The following is a 19,154-nucleotide window of genomic DNA, read 5'->3' on the forward strand; positions in this document are numbered from 1 at the left end:
CATAAATCAAGTCTCTAAAGCTGAAAAGAGGAACACTGCTCTGAATAAGGACTGACTTTGTAGCTCCTAGAGTATTGTTTCTCCTCCCTGGGAAAGAAAATCAAGTCCAGTGTCTGTCAGTTTCACAGAAAGTTTTCCACCCCCACCCCTGCCAGAGTCAGTGCTCAGTAAATAATAGGACATGAAGCCTGGCTGTCCCAACTTTCTCTAGGGAATGAGGCAATTCGCAGGGGGGGCTTGGAGAGGCACCTTTTCCCCAGCTAAGGTAGGACATGCTACCTTGGACACTGACCTTTCGAGCCCTCACTTCCACCAGAGAGTTTATATTTCATAAACAAACTGCGCAAGTACAGGTGCCAACATCTTTCCTCACTTGTCTTATAAAAGGTACAACAAGTCCCACCGCAGCCTCCAAGTTGCCAGAGAGGCAGATCATCTATATTTAAACCAACTCTTGGTTCGGAAAAGTTCACTGCCCTAGGTTTGTCATGCTTTCTTCTCTAAGTTCAGCTCAGGGAGAAAAGAGTTCTCTAACGCAAGCTTTGCACAAGCAAGGGCCCTGGGGATGGTGTCCTGCTCCGACTTTCCCTAGTCGGTGGTGTAAGCCAAATCCCTTCTGGCTACCCTCCCTGAAACAGCAGGTCACAGCAGCTCTCCCTGGGCCTGAATCCTCTACCAAAGACAACACTCGCACAGCACAAAAGGTCCATGTTTGGGTTTGGATTTCCAGAAATGACTCAAGGAGAACAATCTTCAGAGGAGCTTTATAAATCCAAAGTTACTTTTTTTTTTTTTTTTTGAGATAGGGTCTCACTCTGTTACCCAGGCTGGAGTACAGTGGTGTGATGATCTTGGCTCACTGCAACCTCTGCCTTCCGGGCTCAAGCGATCCTCCCACCTCAGCCTCCCAAGGAGCTGGTACCACAGGCACATGCTACCATGTGCAGCTAATTTTTGTTTTTTTGTGTAGAGATGGGGTTTCACCGTGTGGCCCAGGCTGGTCTTGAACTCCTGGGCTCAAGTGATCTGCCCACTTCAGCCTCCTAAAGTGCTGGGATTACAAAAAGTTACTTTTCAATAACTTCCTCAGCTACAAATTAATTACACTGTCCAGGACTCAAAGCAAGTATATTTCATCTTTCCTTTCATTTTCTGCAACAATTTTCTTTCACGATACTTATCCAAGGCCTCCATGGTAGTGGCACTGTGCTGGGCATGATGCATGTAAGTCAGAAATGATTCTTGCAAATTAGTATCTATAACCCCCAACCTAGGACAATAAATTAGCAGCACATGACACATACAGCACAGTGAGGTGCCAAAAGTACTGTTTGATCATTAGAATCCAGCCAGACACACAACGTGTTTACCGCAGGTCCCCACTGACGGTCAAGGTCACATCGACTTTCCTGACAAGAAAATGAATGTGCCAAACTGGCTGAGCCATTTCCTCGAGACTCACTGAAAGAATGGATCACAGCTTCATTGCTAGAAGAAAAGGTGGCTGATGTGTAAAAGAAGTGGCTCCTGCTGCTGCTGGTGTTTGGGGACTGGGAAGCCATTTTTCAGCACATACATATTCTCAAGACATGGTCAGTCTATCCCAGGCCTTGTCGCCACTCTCACAGCCAGGCCAAACTGCCATACGGACGAGGCTGGACATCAAGGCACAGCCGCCCAGGGAACAGCAATGAGGCTGCTTTCAACCCCTTCCTTTCACTTCCTCGGTTCCCTGGCAACCACTGAGAACCACAAAATACACGCAGCATTAACTTTGGCAATCAAACTGATGGAAACAGCATCCTCATCCCCTCATGGGCAATGTAATCTGCACTGATCTAACAAGACAGACTGGCACCTGAAATTCTCCAGAAAGAGTGCCATGGCATAAGTGTACCATTTATTCACTCACTCCACGCTCACTGAATGCCTACAGTGTGCCAGGCATTGTTTTAGGCACTGGGGATGCCACTATGACCAAAACACACAATAAACCTTGCTCTAATGGGCTATGAAGTGTTCCATATTTTTCTTCCTTCCTTCCTTTTTTTTTTTTGTTTTGTTTTTTTAAGAGATAGGGTATTGTTCTGTCACCCTAGGCTCAAGTGATCCTCCTGCCTCACCCTCCTGAAAAGCTGGGACTATAGGCACACGCCACCACACTCAGCTAATTTTTTTTAATGTTTATATTTTGTAGAGACAGGGTCTCACTACATTGTCCAGGCTTGAACTCTTGTCCTCAAGTGATCCTCCTGCCTCAGCCTTTCAAACTGTTAAGATTACAGGCATGAGCCACTAAGCTTGGCCCCATAATTCTAAATAATATTCACCAGTGATGATCTCAGAAGAAGTGGAATTGCAACAAAATTACTAGAAATCCAAAAAAAAAAACTTGTAAAAATACAACCTAAATGATCAAAATTGCATTATAGACTTCCTGATTTCCTAATGAATCACCCTTTTATGATGCTACCCAAGACAGTGTTTCTAATCAGCATTTGTCTATTTTTATCTTCTCACAGATTATAAATTCCTGTGTGCAAGGCAGCATTTAACCCAAGGCATTACACCTAGTACAATATAATATATTCTAAAAAAGTGACTGCTGACAACAGCTTCTTTCTTACTATCAACTTCTTGCCTACAGCCCCTCACTAACGTTTACTAAGCACTGAGATCTGAAGGGTAAGGAGAAAAAGAGGTTGAGTTGGCAAATTCAGGCATTCCCAGGAAAGTGCGTTCACTTTCTACCATGTTATACAAATATTACTACAACCTAGTGACAAAGTAGTCAGCTTTGCCATTTGAAAAGCAAGATGATCATTAACAATTTCTGCTAGCCTGAAAAAATGGGTTCTTCTATGTACGTGATCCAGCCTCACACATGATGAGCCAAAGGTAGGGTAAATCCTTCTTCAAATGACTTTAGTCATCCACCTGCCAATGCAGAATTAAATTCAATGCTGAATTCACCAACTTAAAAAAAAAAAAAAAAAAAGGAAGTCATACTAAATTAGAATTAAGCAGGATTATGTTGTCAAAATGTTGCAGGTTGGCTGGGCACCATGGCTCATGTCTGTAATCCTAGTACTTTGGGAGGCTGAGGTGGGCAGATTGCTTGAGCCCAGGAGTTCAAAACCAGCTTGGGCAACATGGCAAAACCCCATCTCTACAAAAAATACAAAAATTAGCTGGGCGTGGTGGCACATGCCTGTTATCTCAGCTACTCGGGAGGCTGAGGTGGGAGGGACACTTGAGCCCAGGAGGGAGAGGTTGCAGTGAGCCAAGATCGCACCACTGCACTCCAGCCTGAGCGACAGAACGAGACTCTGTCTCAAAAAAAAAAAAAGGGCCGGGCACGGTGGCTCACGCTTGTAATCCCAGCACTTTGGGAGGTCAAGGCAGGCAGATCACCTGAGGTCAGGAGTTCCAGACCAGCCTGACCGACATGGGGAATCCCCATCTCTACTAAAAATAGAAAAATTAGCTGAGCATGGTGACACACACCTGTAGTCCCAGCTACTCAGGAGCTGAGGCAGGAGAATGGAGTGAACCCAGGAGGCAGAGCTTGCAGTGAGCTGAGATTGTGCCACTGCACTCCAGCCTGAGCGACAGAGCGAGACTCCATCTCAAAAAAAAAAAAAAATTTTTTTGCAGGTTAACAACTAAACTTATGGCCCCAAGCAGCATCTGAGATATCCTTCTACTGAGGCAGTCTCCTCCTCCACAGTTCAGAGAACCCTCAGAGATAGTACTGCTGGAAATACTACCCTTTGGATTCAGATTAACTTTTTTTTTTTTTTTTTCTTGAGACAGAGTCTCGCTCTGTCACCCAGGCTGGCGTGTGGTGGCACGATCTTGGCTCACTGCAACCTCTGCCTCCCAGGTTCAAGCCATCCCCCTGCCTCAGACTCCCAAGTAGCTGGGACTACAAGCGTACGCCACCACTCCCAGCTAATTTTGTCTTTTTAGTAGAGATGGGGTTTCACCATGTTGGCCAGGCTAGTCTCGAACTCCTGACCTCAACCAAAGTGCTGGGATTACAGGCATGAGCCACCATGCCTGGCCTCAGATTAACTTTTTAAATTTTTATTTAAAATTTTTTCTGTTGTTATAGATGAGGGCTTCCTATGTTGCCCAAGCTGGTCTCGAACACTTGGCCTTGCCTCCTTATCAGCCAGGACATCAGGACTGAGCCACCATGCCTCCCTAAAATTTTATTTTAAATAAGGAGTCTTGCTATGTTGCTCAAGCTGGTCTCGAATTCCTGGCCTCAAGCAATCCTCCCACCTTAGCATCCTCAAATGCTGACATCACAGGCACGAACCACTGTGCCGTACCGGATTAATTTAAGACATACTGCAACAACGTATATGCTCACAGCTACCTGAATTCATTCTTTTACTGTAATAAATTTGTTTACGTATCTTTTGGCAACATTTTTGTAGGCAGTCTATATAATCTTTAAATTCTGGGGTGGGGTAGGGGAGAGATAATCATTTGTTCAACCTTGACCGTGAGCCAGACTCCATGCTAAGAACTCTATCTAACCAACATCTCAAAGCCACAACAACCCTATGATGTGGCTATTACTATCCCTATTACTCAGTTACAGAAATGGAGGCAAATGGGGTTTATGTAACTTGCCCAAGGTCACACAGCTGGCTGTGAGACAGCAAGGATTTGAGTGAAGACTCTGGCTCCACAGGCTCTTTCCTTTATGATCACACAGGCATCAGATATTAGAATATCAGAAGTTACAAACAAGGAAAAAACAAACAGCAAAAACCAGAACTGAGGGTCAGGTGAATGTTAAGCAGACAGGCAGGTCCCTGGTCAGTGCTCTGGAACCCTGTTTATGAGACTGCCATGCACACTGGATATGATGGTAGTGTTCTAGAGTGTGAAGTCAGGGTCCTAGGGTCCTTCTGACCCACTTTGGAAAGCAAGGTTCTATGAGGTCAATGACTGGGAAAGCCCTAAAGTTCTCATCTGTTCCTAATGCACAACAGATCCACACACAAGGAATAGGCTGGAGACCTTCCTAGGCCATGGCTCTTGGGAACCTGGTGAGCTGCTCCCACACCCATGTCATCTGGTCAACTGAGGCTGATGGCAACTAGGGCTGAAGGTCTGGGGGTATCTTATTTCACGATCAAGGGATCTGAAGAAAGAGAGTTTGTCAGAACAGGACAGTAACTGCCAGGCTTCTAGGGTAGGAGATAATCTCCAGGCGTAAGGCCATTTTATTTCCAGGAGCTTTGAGCAGAGACTGCTGGGCAGACACAGAATGTATAAGATAAGAGATCTTTCTTATCTTTCTCCAGTTTGGGCACACACCCATTTAAATGCCTTAGAGTTCTAACTCAAGAAAGGAGAGAATGAATACTAACTGAAACCTCAAACCAACATGAGTGTCACAATAAAAGTTAAACTGAGACATCTTCATGTCATGGGTGTGAGGCTAGGCATTAACAAAAGGATCCTGAAGTAATTATTTTGGGGAATGCAAGGGGATAAATCCCAAACCCAGAACTCTGCCAGGCAGAGACACTAAAGGTTGCTTAACTGCTAGAAACCAAGAACACTAGCTTTATCTATGTCCTGGGGCTGGACAAAGGCAGGCATGTAGCAGGCCTGCCGAGGCAAGAAAACACACACCTCTCCTGCTTCTGGGCAGGACGAGGCGTTTTACAAGTCACAGAGCTTATCTCTTCCACAAGGTATCCGTAAAAACCCATGGTGCTTTCCCACTACTGAGTCTTTCAGGAAAGAGAGCTAGGTAAATGGTTCTTAACTGCAGTATGTAATCCTTTGCTAAACATCAAATCATGTATTTCAGAGAGGGAAGATTCCGACAGATGGTGACATCTCCTATTTCACACAGTGATGTCAGGTAACCCGTTCAAGGACACACACCTAATAGGCAGTGCAGCTAGAATCTCAACCAGGTCTGTATGACTCCAAAATGGCTTGGACACACATTGAGATAGGATTTTGATATTAATTGTCACTTCCCCTTTACTTGTGACCTGATATTTACAGTTGCATCCAGTCCACCCAGGATGTGCTGTGGGGATAACAAAGATGTACTATTGGATCAATCAGTCTTGCCCTGGAGGATTTATTTAGTTAGTTACACAGAAACAAACATACGCACTCTGTGATAAACATGGTGAGGCGGGGGACAAACACAGTGACACAAGAGGAGCTCAAAGAAGAGATGCTGGATGATCCTCTGAGCTTCCAGTAAAAAAAAAAAGAAAAAAGAAAACAAAGAAGGGATGCTATTGAGGGACAGAATGGCCAAAAAAGGTTTTCGTTTTCAAAGAAAATTTTATCAAGAGCTGGACACAGTGGTTCCCCAACACTTGAGAAGGCTGATGTGGGATGATCACTTGAGGCCAGGATTTCAAGATCAGCCTGAGCAACTTAGGGAGACCCTGTTTCTACAAAAATTAAGAAATTAGCCAGGCATGGTGGCGCACACCTTGTAGGTTCAGCTACTCAGTAGGCTGAGGCAGGAGGATCACTTGAGCCCAAGAGGTTGAGGTTGTAGTGAGCTGTGATTGTACCACTGCACTCTAGCCTGGGTATCAGAGTGAGACCTTTTCTCTTAAAAAAAAAACGAGGCCAAGTGCGGTGGCCCAAGCCTGTGATCTCAGCACTTTGGGAGGCTGAGGCAGGCGGATCACGAGGTCAGGAAATCAAGACCATCCTGGCTAACATGGTGAAACCCCATCTCTACTAAAAAATACAAAAAATTAGCCAGGCGTGGTGGCGGGCACCTGTAGTCCCAGCTACTTGGGAGGCTGAGGCAGGAGAATGGCGTGAACCCGGGAGGCGGAGCGTTTAGTGAGCCGAGATCACACCACTGCACTCCAGCCTGGGGGACAGAGTGAGATTCTATCTCAAAAAAAAAAAAAAAAAAAACTAATGCCAGGCACAATGGCTCAAGCACTTTCGGAGGCCAAGGTGGATGGAACACCTGAGGTCAGGAGTTCAAGACCAGCCTGGCAAACATGGCAAAACCAGTCTCTACTAAAAATACAAAAATTAGCCGGGAATGGTGGCACATGCCTATAATCTCAGCTACTTGGGAGGCTGAGGCAGGAGAATGAATCGCTTGAACCCAGGAGGCGGAGGTTGCAGTGAGCTGAGATCATGCCAGTGCATGTCAGCCTGGGCAACAGAGCAAGAATTCGTCTCAAAAAGCAAACAAACAAACAAACTAAAAAACCCCAAAGAGATGGATACTGAAATAATATGTAGGGTTTCAGTGGATAAAATGAGCACACTACGCAGAGCAGAGCATAAATAAAAGTATGGAAACAAGGACGCATGGGGCACACGTCCAAAGGCAGAAAAAGATGACGCAAAGATTAGTTGGGGGTAGAATGTCAAGGCCCTACACATGTACACATCTAATGAGTGAGTACCTTTGGCCAGCAGTTTTTCTTTCTGATGATTACAGTAGCAGCATGAATATCAAATATAGGAATTTCTATTTTAGTGGAGTATTTTAGGCCCTCGTTTTGCTTGTTTCATATTTACTACTAAAATATGGTCAATCTTGGAGTTGATTTTGGTTTATTGCAGAGGTTGGAGGAGGTGGAAGGAAGATACAGATGAGAACTTTGGGGCTTTCCCAGTCATTGACCTCAACCTCACAGAATCCTGCTCTCCAAAGTAGGCCAGAAAGAGTCCTAGGTTCCTGACTCCATCCCATGTCATTTGTGTAGCCTTAGTCTTTTATTTTTTTGAGAGACAGGGTCTCATTATGTTACCCTGGCTGGGGTACAGTGGTTACTTACAGGGGCCATCATAATACACTGCAGCTTCAAAATCCTGGGCTCAAGTGAGCCTCCCACCTCAGGCTCCTGAGTAACTGGGACTACAGGCATGTGCCACTGCACCCAGCTTTAAATGGAAAGAAATAAAAGTAGGGGAAGCTGAAACTGGTTTGCAACAGCTTCCTAAGGTTTCTGCCTCTTGCCTCCCCACCCCCCAAACAAGAAAATCATTTTGTTGTTGACAATCACTGCAGAAATTTTTTTTTTTTTTTTTTTTTTTTTTTTTTTTTTTTTTTTTTTTTTTTGAGACGGAGTCTCGCTCTGTCACCCAGGCTGGAGTGCAGTGGCGCAATCTTGGCTCACTGCAAGCTCCGCCTCCCGGGTTCACGCCATTCTCCTGCCTCAGCCTCTCCGAGTAGCTGGGACTACAGGCGCCCGCCACCACGCCCGGCTAATTTTTTGTATTTTTGGTAGAGACGGGGTTTCACCGTGGTCTCGATCTCCTGACCTCGTGATCCGCCCGCCTCGGCCTCCCAAAGTGCTGGGATTACAAGCGTGAGCCACCGCGCCCGGCCAGAAATATTTATTACTTTTGTAGGCTGCACAACAATTTGCTGCTATCTCCAGAATGTGCAGGGGTCTCTGAAACTCACCACTGTCAGTGGGCCTTCACCAATAGTTAATGGGCTCTCACTGGATCTGCAACTTGAGCTTCATCAAGTACAAAGCAGCCTTGTTTGTTTTCATACCAAAATGCTAGGTTCGTGTTTTTCCTACCCTGGAAACAGTTGAACCCCAACCATACTGGCAAGTAGCCAAGAATTACATGAAAATCAGTAGGCTGCAGCTCATAGCTGTCTCCAGATACATTTCATGCCTCCTTACGAATTGCTCTCCAAACCAAAGATCACAATAAGAACAAAAGGAGGGATGTGGATCACACCAACTACATGAAACACACTGAGATGTAATTTGTTTTTTGCTTTTTTTTTTTTTTTGAGACAGAGTCTTACTCTGTCGCTCAGGCTGGAGTGCAGAGGTGCAATCTCGGCTCACTGCAACCTCTGCCTCCTGAGTTCAAGCAATTCTCCTGCTCAGCCTCCCAAGTAGCTAGGACTACAGGCTCATGCCACCATGCCCAGCTAATTTTTGTATTTTCAATAGAGACATGGTTTCACCATGTTGGCCAGGCCTGCTTTTTGTTTTTGAGACAGGATCTTGCTCTGTCACCCAAGCTGGAGTGCAGTGGTGCGCTCATGGCTCACTGTAGCCTCTAACCTCGCAGGCACAACCAATCCTCCCACCTCAGCCTCCCAAGTAGCTGAGACTACAGGCGTTTACCACAATGCTCAGCTTCTTTTTTTTCTTTTTTTTTTTTTTGAGACAGAGTTTCGCTCTCGTTGCCCAGGCTGGAGTGCAATGGCCCGATCTCGGCTCACTGCAACCTCCGCCTCCCGGGTTCAAGAAATTCTCCTACCTCGGCTTCCTGAGTAGCTGAGATTACAGGTATGCGCACCATGCCCAGCTAATTTTTGTATTTTTAGTAGAGATGGGGTTTTTCCATGTTGGTCAGGCTGTTATCAAACTCCCGACCTGAGGTGATCTGCCTGCCTCAGCCTCCCAAAGTGCTGGGATTACAGATGTGAGCCACCTGGGCCCAGCTAATTTTTTTTAATTTTTATAGAGGCAGGGTCTTCCTATGTTGCCAAGGCTGGTCTCGAACCCCTAGGTTCAAGTGATCCTCATGCCTCGGCCAGATGTAATTTGGAAAGAGAACCATTAGGAAAATTAAGCTTCCAGGTCTCCACCAATCTGATTTCATCTTTCACTGTTATTTAAACTGTGAGATAAAGGGTGAGATAAAGAGAGACATGGTCTATGTTAAGTGGGAATGTGGGTACAATGGTGGCTGACCCAAGAAAAGGGTTAACAGCAAGGTCATTTTACGACAGGCATCTCAACTCTGAGTCCTTAGAAGCAGTTCTTGGTGCTCTAGGCATTCTCACTGTCCAGAAAGCAATCATCTTGGTTGTGCTTTTATAGGAAAATCTACTCACTTCTTACATGCAACTCATAAACTCAACAAAGCCATTTCACACTTTATGTTTTAGATATTTCTTCTCAGCCCTACCTTCTCCTCTGAAGTAAGCAACTTAGGGGTAAGATGTGAAACGTTCACTTCCATATCCCTCACAGTACCAAACACAATTCCTTGCACAAAGCAGGCCCTCAAGAAAAGATCATTACATGAATGAAGAGATAAAGACGTGACTAAAGAGAGGATCCTGGCTGGGTGTGGTGGCACATGCCTGTAATGCTAGCACTTTGGGAGGCCAAGGAGGGTGGATCACTTGAGCCCAGGAGTTCGAGACCAGTCTGGCAACATGGCAAAACTCCATCTCCACAAAAAAAATACAAAAATTAGCCGGGCATGGTGGCACATGACTGTAGTCCCAGTTGCTGGGGAGGGTGAGGTAGGAGGATCAATTGAGTGTCCAGGGAGGTTGAGGCTGCAGTGAGCTGTGATCACACCACTGCACTCCAGCCTGAGTGACAGAGCAAGATCCTGTCTGGAAAAAAAAAAGGATCATAAAAATGAAGCTAAAATATAGCTGAATCCCTAAACATTAGTGCTGGTAACACCTGCCTGGTCATAGAAACCTGACAAACAGCTAAGAGGTCAGGAGAACACCTGCATGTTCTCCAAGCTCATGAAGTCTGATGCAGCAAAGCCTCCATGTGTCTCATTATCTGTACATCTCTCATTTCTCAGCTGAGGAATTTAAAGCACTTCAATCATCTCAAAAGCAAAATTCCCTTTCTCAAAGCAGAGCTGGGTGATGGTCTAATTCCCTAGCAATTGTTTTTGGATTTGGAGAAATAGAGGGAAGCTGCTTCTGGTTTTGTCTCTAGGTCACGAACCTCCATTAGCAACACCTGGAAGTTGTCTCTTTTGCATAAAGAATTGTGAAAGTTAATAAGGTCTGGCTGGAAGCACAGCTCATGGCACCATGCCTTCCCTCATTTCCTGGATCTTACATAAATCGAATATTATGTCCTCCCTCCTTAGGCTATTTGGTAACCAAATCTACTCCAGGTCTAAGATTTCATGGTTAAAAACACCAGAAGAAAACATTAGGACAATCTATCCCTCCAATAAGTTGTAGAGGGTGGGGAAGCTCCTGGAACAAATATGTCCACACCCCAAGTAAAATGATGACTAAAGGTGGTGAAACCAGAGAGGGCATCATACCAGATGCAGGGGATGCTGAACCCTTTGTCATATAATGCCCACCCACAGCCAGGCCTGAAACCCTGCACTTCCAGGCCACAGAGAGTGAGGTGACACAGGATGACAGCAGTAAGTAAACCTACTTCAAAAACACCTTCATACAGAGTCTAAATCATGAGGAAAGCACTAGACCAAGGCAGAAGAAATGGTCAGACGTGCCTAAAGCTTAGGGGGAAAGTATCTCTGAGAAAGCATCCATGCCCCATCACAGCACAGCCATTGGCCCTCCCAAAAAAGCTAATGTTGTTGTTCTTCGAGAGACTCAAGAAACAAAGCTTTTCCAAGGCCTTGCGCTGTGCCCAAAATTGCAGAAAAAGTGGACCTCACCAGTGACAGGCACGATAAGTCATCAGCCTTATTCTTGCAGAGAACTCAGGGTTTTAAGGAAGCTCAGCAAACTTCAAGAAAATACAGAGAAGGCCGGGCACGGTGGCTCACACCTGTAATCTCAGCATTTTGGGAGGCCGAGGCAGGCGGATCACCTGAGCTCAGGAGTTTGAGACCGACCTCGCCAACATGGTGAAACCATGTCTTTATCAAAAATACAAAAATTAGCCGGGCATGGTGGCGCGCATCTATAGTCCCAGCTACTTGGGAGGCTGAGGCACAAGAATTGCTGGAACCCAGGAGGCGGAGGTTGCAGTGAGTCGAGATCATGCCACTGCACTCCAGCCTGGATGACAGAGCAAGACTCTGTCTCAAAAAAACAAAAAGAAAATTCAACAAAATCAGAATTCAAGGTTGATAAACAACTTACCCATCCATTTTAGCTGCTCCTTCTATCAGATGGTATACAGCTGGTAACAGGATAATGCTATCCCTGCTTCCCAGATGAATACACTGGAGGTCTGAAAATGTAAAGTGACCTTGGATTGGACTAAGGGTTTCTGGCTGAAGGGACAGAGGTCTTCCCATGGGACTCCAATGAAGGATGCCCAGGGGGAGACTTTCCTTTAAACTAAATTGTTCCAGGTCTCTGGCATTCTAGATCTGGCCATGCTAGCACCTAGTCTCATTACTCTGGGCTAATTACTTAATCTCTCTGAGCCTTCCTTACTTCTATCAGCATTGCACAGAGACCCCTCCCAGGCCAGCCATTTCTGTGATAAGAGGCCCATGTAATCAAAGTCTACCATCTCATTTGTGGAGTCACAATGTATAAGCTTACGGTTAAGCCTCGGAACAGTCACACAGTTAAGGAGTCTGCTCAACCCCAAATCTCCTATATTTTGAGCAGCACAGACTCTCTTTCTAACTGAACATCTGTTCACAGTATCGTTATCTCTCCAGTGTCTTTCAGTCTCCAAATTCTTTTTTTTTTTTTTTTTTTGAGACAAAGAGTGAAACGTTGCACTCCTCTGTCACCCAGGCTGGAGTGCAATGGTGCGATGATCTCAGCTCACTGCAGCCTCTGCCTGCCGGTCTCAAGTGATCCTCCCACCTCAGCTTCCAAAGTAGCTGGGACAACAGGCATGAGCCACACCACCCAGCTAATTTTTTTATTTTTGTAGAGACAGGGTTTGACCATCTTGCCCAGGCTGGTCTCAAACTCCTGGGCTCAAGTGATCCTTCCACCTTGGCCACCCAAAGTACTGGGATTACAAGCGTGAGCCACTGCACCCAGCCTCAGTCTCTAAATTCTATGTTCCAGGCCGGGCGCGGTGGCTCACGCTTGTAATCCCAGCACTTTGGGAGGCCGAGGCGGGCGGATCACGAGGTCAGGAGATCAAGACCACGGTGAAACCCTGTCTCTACTAAAAATACAAAAAAATTAGCCGGGCGTGGTTGGCGGGCGCCTGTAGTCCCAGCTACTCGGAGAGGCTGAGGCAGGAGAATGGCGTGAACCCGGGAGGCGGAGCTTGCAGTGAGCCGAGATTGCGCCACTGCACTCCAGCCTGGGCGACAGAGCGAGACTCCGTCTCAATAAATAAATAAATTAATTAATTAATTCTATGTTCCATTTCTCCCTCAGCAGCCTTGCTCACCTGAAACCCCCAGTACTGTACCGGAAGGGTAGGCATAGTCAGCCAAACACAGGATAGGGACCCACAGCTTACACCCCCGAAGAGCTGGGAAGAGGAGAAGATACGCTGGCAGGGTCTCTTCATTTCTCCACGTTTCTTTGAACATTTATGCAATCTCAGATAAGAGTAGGATTTTCCCCAAAATTCTCTCTTCACTAAAAATTGAGGGCAAAAGTCGTAAGTTAATCTTTCACTTTATACACTAAGCAAAGGTTGGAAATGGATGTGTGTGTCAAAGAAAATGAAAGACCAAGTTTTGCAGGGTGGAAAAAAGGTTATGGTTAAAATGCAAATACTAGACCTGTTCAAGTAAGACTGAGAATGCTGGGATTGGAAGAGCACTTTTGATTATCATGGGATTGAGGGTACCATTGGGAGTAACATTTTTTCAAGTAGAGGAACTTACTGAGGGCTAATTACTTAAGAAAACTGAAGAACTGTCATAATTAGCTGAATTTTGTAATAATATTTTTATTCTTAGATCTTATTTAAATTCTCAAGTGCAAGATCCTATCCTACAACATTAAGGAATTACTGTCAAGTTTTCTGGGTATGCTATGGGATGACAGTAATGTTCAGGAACATTGTTATCTTTTAGAGATTCCTTTTTTATTTATTTTTACTTCTTCATTTTTTGAGACAGGGTCACCCAGTCTGGGGTGGTGCGATCTCTAAAAGATGGCCAGCTGTAGTGGTTCCTGTCTGTAATCCTAGCATTTTGGGAAGCTGAGGTGGGAAGAATGCTTGAGGCCAGGAGTTCTAGACCAACGTAAGCAACATAGGGAGACTCCGCCTCTATAAAAAAACTGTTTTAAAAATTAGCTAGATGTGGTGGCACACACTTGTAGTCCCAGCTACTGGAGAGGTTAAGGTAGGGTGATTGCTTGAGCTCAGGAGTTCAAGGCTGCAGTGAGCTGTGATCACGCCACTGCACTCCAGCCTGGGCAACAGCAAGACACTGTCCCTAAAAAATTAAACATTAAAGGCCGGGCGCAGTGGCTCACACTTATAATCCCAGCACTTTGGGAGGCCGAGGTGGGTGGATCACCTGAGATCAGGAGTTCGAGACAAGCCTGGCCAACATGGTGAAACCCGGTCTCTACTAAAAATACAAAAAATTAGGCCGAGGTGGGTGTATCACGAGATCAGGAAATCGAGACCATCCTGGCTAACACAGTTAAACCCTGTCTCTACTAAAAATACAAAAAATTAGCTGGGCGTGGTGGTAGGTGCCTGTAATCCCAGCTACTCAGGAGGCTGAGGCAGAAGACTCACTTGAACCTGGGAGGCAGAGGTTGCAATGAGCCAAGATTGTACCACTGCACTCCAGCCTGGGCAACAAGAGTGAAACTCCGTCTCAAAAAAAGAAAAAATTAAACATAAAAAAATTTAAGGCTGAGTGTAGTGGCTCACGCCTGTAATCCCAGCACTTTGGGAGGCCAAGGCAGGCAGATCACCTGAGGTCAGGAGTTCCAGACCAGCCTGGCCAACACAGGAAAACCCCATCTCTACTAAAAATACAAAAATTAACCAGGCATGGTGGTAGGTGCCTGTAATCCCAGCTACTCGAGAGGCTGAGGCAGGAGAATCACTGGAACCCAAGAGGTAGAGGCTGCAGTGAGCCAAGATCGCACCACTGCCCTCCAGCCTGGGCAACAGAGTGAGACTCCGTGTCAAAAAAAAAAAAAAAAAAAAAAATAAAAAAAAAAAAAACCCATCCTGGCCAACATGGTGAAACCCTGTCTCTACCAAAAACACAAAAAATTTAAAAATAAAAAAAAAGTTAGCCAGGTGTAGTGGCACACACCTGTATTCCCAGCTACTAAGGAAGCTGAGGAAGGAGAATCACTTGAACTCGGGAGGCAGAGGTTGCAATGAGCCGAGATTGTGCCACTGCACTCCAGCCCAGATGACAGAGACTCCATCTCAAAAAAAAGTGGGGGCAAAACAGAACGGGAGAAAACATTTGCAATTTATATATTGGATAAAAGATTCATATAGGTGTCCTAACTGTGTGGCTGTTCAGAAGCTGAACTGTAAGCATACGCACTAAGACTCCCCAAACGAGAGGGGAGCCTTCTCTGACCACATGGGCCTCTTATCACAGAATGGCTGGCCTCAGAGCAGTCTCTGGGCAATGCTGATAGAAATAAGGAAGGCTCGGCCGGGCGCGGTGGCTCACGCCTGTAATCCCAGCACTTTTGGAGGCTGAGGCAGGCGATCACCTGAGCTCAGGAGTTCGAGACTAGCCTGACCAACATAGAGAAACCCCGTCTCTACTAAAAATACAAAATTAGCAGGGCGTGGTGGTGCATGCCTGTAATCCCAGCTACTCGGAAGGCTGAGGCAGGAGAATCGCTTGAACCCGGGAGGCGGAGGTTGCGTTGAGCCAAGATCATGCCATTGCACTCCAGCCTGGGCAAGGAGAGCAAAACTCCATCTCAAAAAAAAAAAAAGAAAGAAAGAAAGAAAAGAAAAAAGAAAGAAACAAAGAAATAAGGAAGGCTCAGAGAGGTTAAGTGGCCCAGGGTCACAAGACTAGGCAGGAACATAGCCAGGTCTGGAAATGCCAGAGCCCTGACCAAGCCCAGTTTAAAAGAAAATCTTACCCTGGGCATCACTCACTGGGAAGACCTCTGGCCCCCGAGTCAGATAAGGGTAAATGGACAAAGGATTGAATAGAAATTTCTCCAAGGAAGATACACAAATGGCCAATAAGAACAGGAAAAAATATTTGATATTACTAGTCATTAGGGAAATGCAAATCAAAATCACAATGAGAAACTACTTCACACCCACTAGCATGGCTGTAATTAAAAAGGCAGACAATAACAAGTGTTGGAGAAACTGGAACTCTCACACATTGCTAGTGGGGGTGTAAAATGGTGCAGCTGCTTCAGAAAAGTCTGGAAGTCTCTCAAAAAGTTAAACATAGCATTACCAAATAACCCAGCAATTCCACTCCTAGGTATATACCCAAGATAATTAAAAACAATTCCACATAACAACTTGTACATCAAGCCAGGCAGAGTGGCATGTGCCTGTAGTCGCAGCTACTCAGGAGGCTGAGGCAGGAGGATTCACTTGAGCCTGGGAGTTGGAGGCTGTAGTGAGCTATGATCTTGCCTGTGAATAGCTTACTCCCCAGCCTGGGCAATATAGTAAGACCCCCATCTCTAAAACAAACAAACAAAAAACTTGTACACCAACGTTCACAGCAGCATTATTCATAATAGTCCCGAACTGCAAACAGCTCAAATGCTCATCAATTGATGAATAAATAAAATGGAGTATATCTATAAAATGGAGTATTAATTTGTGGGCAAAAGAGTACCTAGGTGCCAAGGCAAGACACTGAAGGCACAAACTATTTCAGTATAATAAAGAAAATAGTTAGAATAAGAATAGTCATAATACAAATTAGATATAGAGATGATCATGGACAATTATCAATCATTATTATAAACATTATTAATCATTAGCTTTTAATGTTACTTTTTGTTGCATTACTAATATAACCTAGGAATAACCGGCAGGTATAGGGTCAGGTGCTGAAGGGACATTGTGAGAAGTGACCTAGAAGGCAAGAAGTGAGCCTTCTGTCACGCCCACATAAGGGCTGCTTGAGGGCTCCTTGGTCAAGCAGTAACGCCAGTGTCTGGGAAGGCACCCGTTACTTAGCAGACCACGAAAGGGAGTCTCCTTTCCTTGGAGGAGTCAGGGAACACTCTGCTCCACCAGCTTCTTGTGGAAGGCTGGATATTATCCAGGCCTGCCTGCAGTCATCCTTAGGCCTAAACCCCTCCCTGTGGTGCTGTGCTTCAATGGTCACGCTCCTTGTCCACTTTCATGCTCCTCCCGTACTCCTGGTTCCTCTTTGAAGTTCGTAGTAGATAGCGGTAGAAGAAATAGTGAAAGTCTTAAAGTCTTTGATCTTTCTTATAAGTGCAGAGAAGAAAACACTGACGTATGCTGCCTTCTCTCTCTGCTTTGGCTACCTAAAAGAGAAGGGCCCCCCCATTCTGTAATCACGTGACCTGCTTCACCTTGTCAATCACTTAGAAGACTGACCCTCCTTACCCTGCCCCCTTGTCTTGTATGCAATAAATATCAGCAAGCCCAGCTGTTCGGGGCCACTACCGGTCTCTGCATCTTGATGGTAGTGGTCCCCCAGGCCCAGCTGCTTTCTCTTTATCTCTTTGCCTTGTGTCTTTATTTATTACAATCTCTCGCCTCCGCACACGGGGAGAACACCCGCTAAGCCCCATAGGGCTGGACCCTACATTAATTAACCATAAAAAGGTATGAAGTATTGATACATGCTACAACATGGATGAACCTTGAAAAAAGACCACATGGTGTATGGTTCCATTCATATGAAATGTCCAGAATAGATAAATCCATAGAAACAGGAAGTAGATTAGTGGTTGCCAGGGACTGGAGGGAGGAAAATAAGGGGAATGAATGCTAATAGCTATAAGGCTTCTTTTTGGAGTGATGAAAATATTCTGAAATTAAGATAGCGGTGATGGTGGCCCACCTTGTGGATATACTAAAAACCACTTAATTATACCCTTGAAAATGGTGAATGTTATAGTCTGTGAATTAGATCTTAATAAAACTGTTACTTAAAAAAAAAGGGCTGGGTATGGTGGCTCACGCCTATAATCCCAGTACTTTGGGAGGCCAAGGCAGGCGGATCACATGAGGCCAGGAGTTCGAGACCAGTCTGGCCAACATGGGGAAACCCCGTCTCTACTAAAAATACAAAAATTAGCCAGGTGCGGTAGCGGGCGCCTGTAGTCCCAGCTACTCAGGAGGCTGAGGCAGGGGAATTGCCTGAACCTGGGAGGCAGAGGTTGCAGTGAGCTGAGATCGTGCCATTGCACTCCAGCCTGGGTGACAGAGTGAGACTCCGTCTCAAAAAAAAAAAAAAAAAAAGGGCGGGGGCAGGTAGAGTGGCTCATGCTGTAATCCCAGCACTTTGGGAGGCCAAGGCAGGAGGATCACTGGAGGTCAGGAGTTCAAGACCAGCTTGGCCAACATGGTGAAACCCAGTCTGTACTAAAAATACAAATATTAGCTGGGCATAATGGTGCATGCCTATAGTCCCAGCTACTAAGGAGGCTGAGGTGGGAGGATCGCTAGAACTCAGGAGGTCAGGCTGCCATGAACTATGATCATGCCACTGCACTCCAGCCTGGGTGACACAGGGAGACCTTGTATCAAAAAAAAAAAAAAGAAAAAAAAAGGCTCAGAAACCATCTTCCCCTCAGAACAGGACGTGCCAAATGGAGGTTGGGGACAGGAGTCAAGGATCCCCCTCACTGCAGCACAGTACTGTGTACGAGAGCAGACAGAGCCACATGTGGTCTAGCCCTGTGGTCAAGATGGGTGACGACCCCCATACTTGACAAACAGCGCCCGTCCGCATTGGTGGTGACCTCATCACTCTTCTCACTCAAGGGCACAATGATGTGCAAACAAGAATAATAGCATCGCTGGGTGCGGTGACTTGTGCCTGTAATCCCAGCTACTTGGGATGCTGAGGCAGAAGCACTTGAGGCCAGGAATTCAAGACCAGCCTGGGCAACATAGCAAGACCTTGTCTCTATAAAAAATTTAAAAATTGGGCTGGGCGTGGTGGCTCACATCTGTAATCCCAGCACTTTGAGAGGCTAAGGTGGATGGATCATTGAGGACAGGAGTTTGAGACCAGCCTGATCATCATGGCAAAACCTTATCTCTATTAAAAATACAAAAAAATTAGCTAGGTGTGGTGGCAAACGTTGGTAATCCTAGCTACTCATGGGGCTGAGGCCTAAGAATTGTTTGAACCCAGGAGGCAGAGACTGCAGCGAGTTGAGATCGTGCCACTGCACTCCAGCCTGGGCTGCTCTCGAACTCCTGGGCTCAAGCGATCTGCCCACCTCAGTCTCCCAAAGTACTGGGATTACAGGCATGAGCCAGTGGACCCGGCCTGCAGATCCTATTGATGAGAATGTAAACTGACACAACCATACCGGAGAACAACGTGGCACTATC

The 19,154-nt window shown here is 45.8% G+C and overlaps 1 protein-coding gene across 1 annotated transcript in view; it reads right to left on the reverse strand.

Annotated features, from left to right (window-relative positions):
• The window catches only part of WBP1L (WW domain binding protein 1 like), a 97,222-nt gene that overhangs the window by 65,262 nt on the left and 12,806 nt on the right, over nucleotides 1-19,154 (reverse strand). The window lies entirely within an intron of this gene.

The sequence above is a fragment of the Hylobates moloch genome, unplaced genomic scaffold (assembly GCF_009828535.3).
Source record: "Hylobates moloch isolate HMO894 unplaced genomic scaffold, HMol_V3 SCAFFOLD_3, whole genome shotgun sequence".
Taxonomy (NCBI): domain Eukaryota; kingdom Metazoa; phylum Chordata; class Mammalia; order Primates; family Hylobatidae; genus Hylobates; species Hylobates moloch.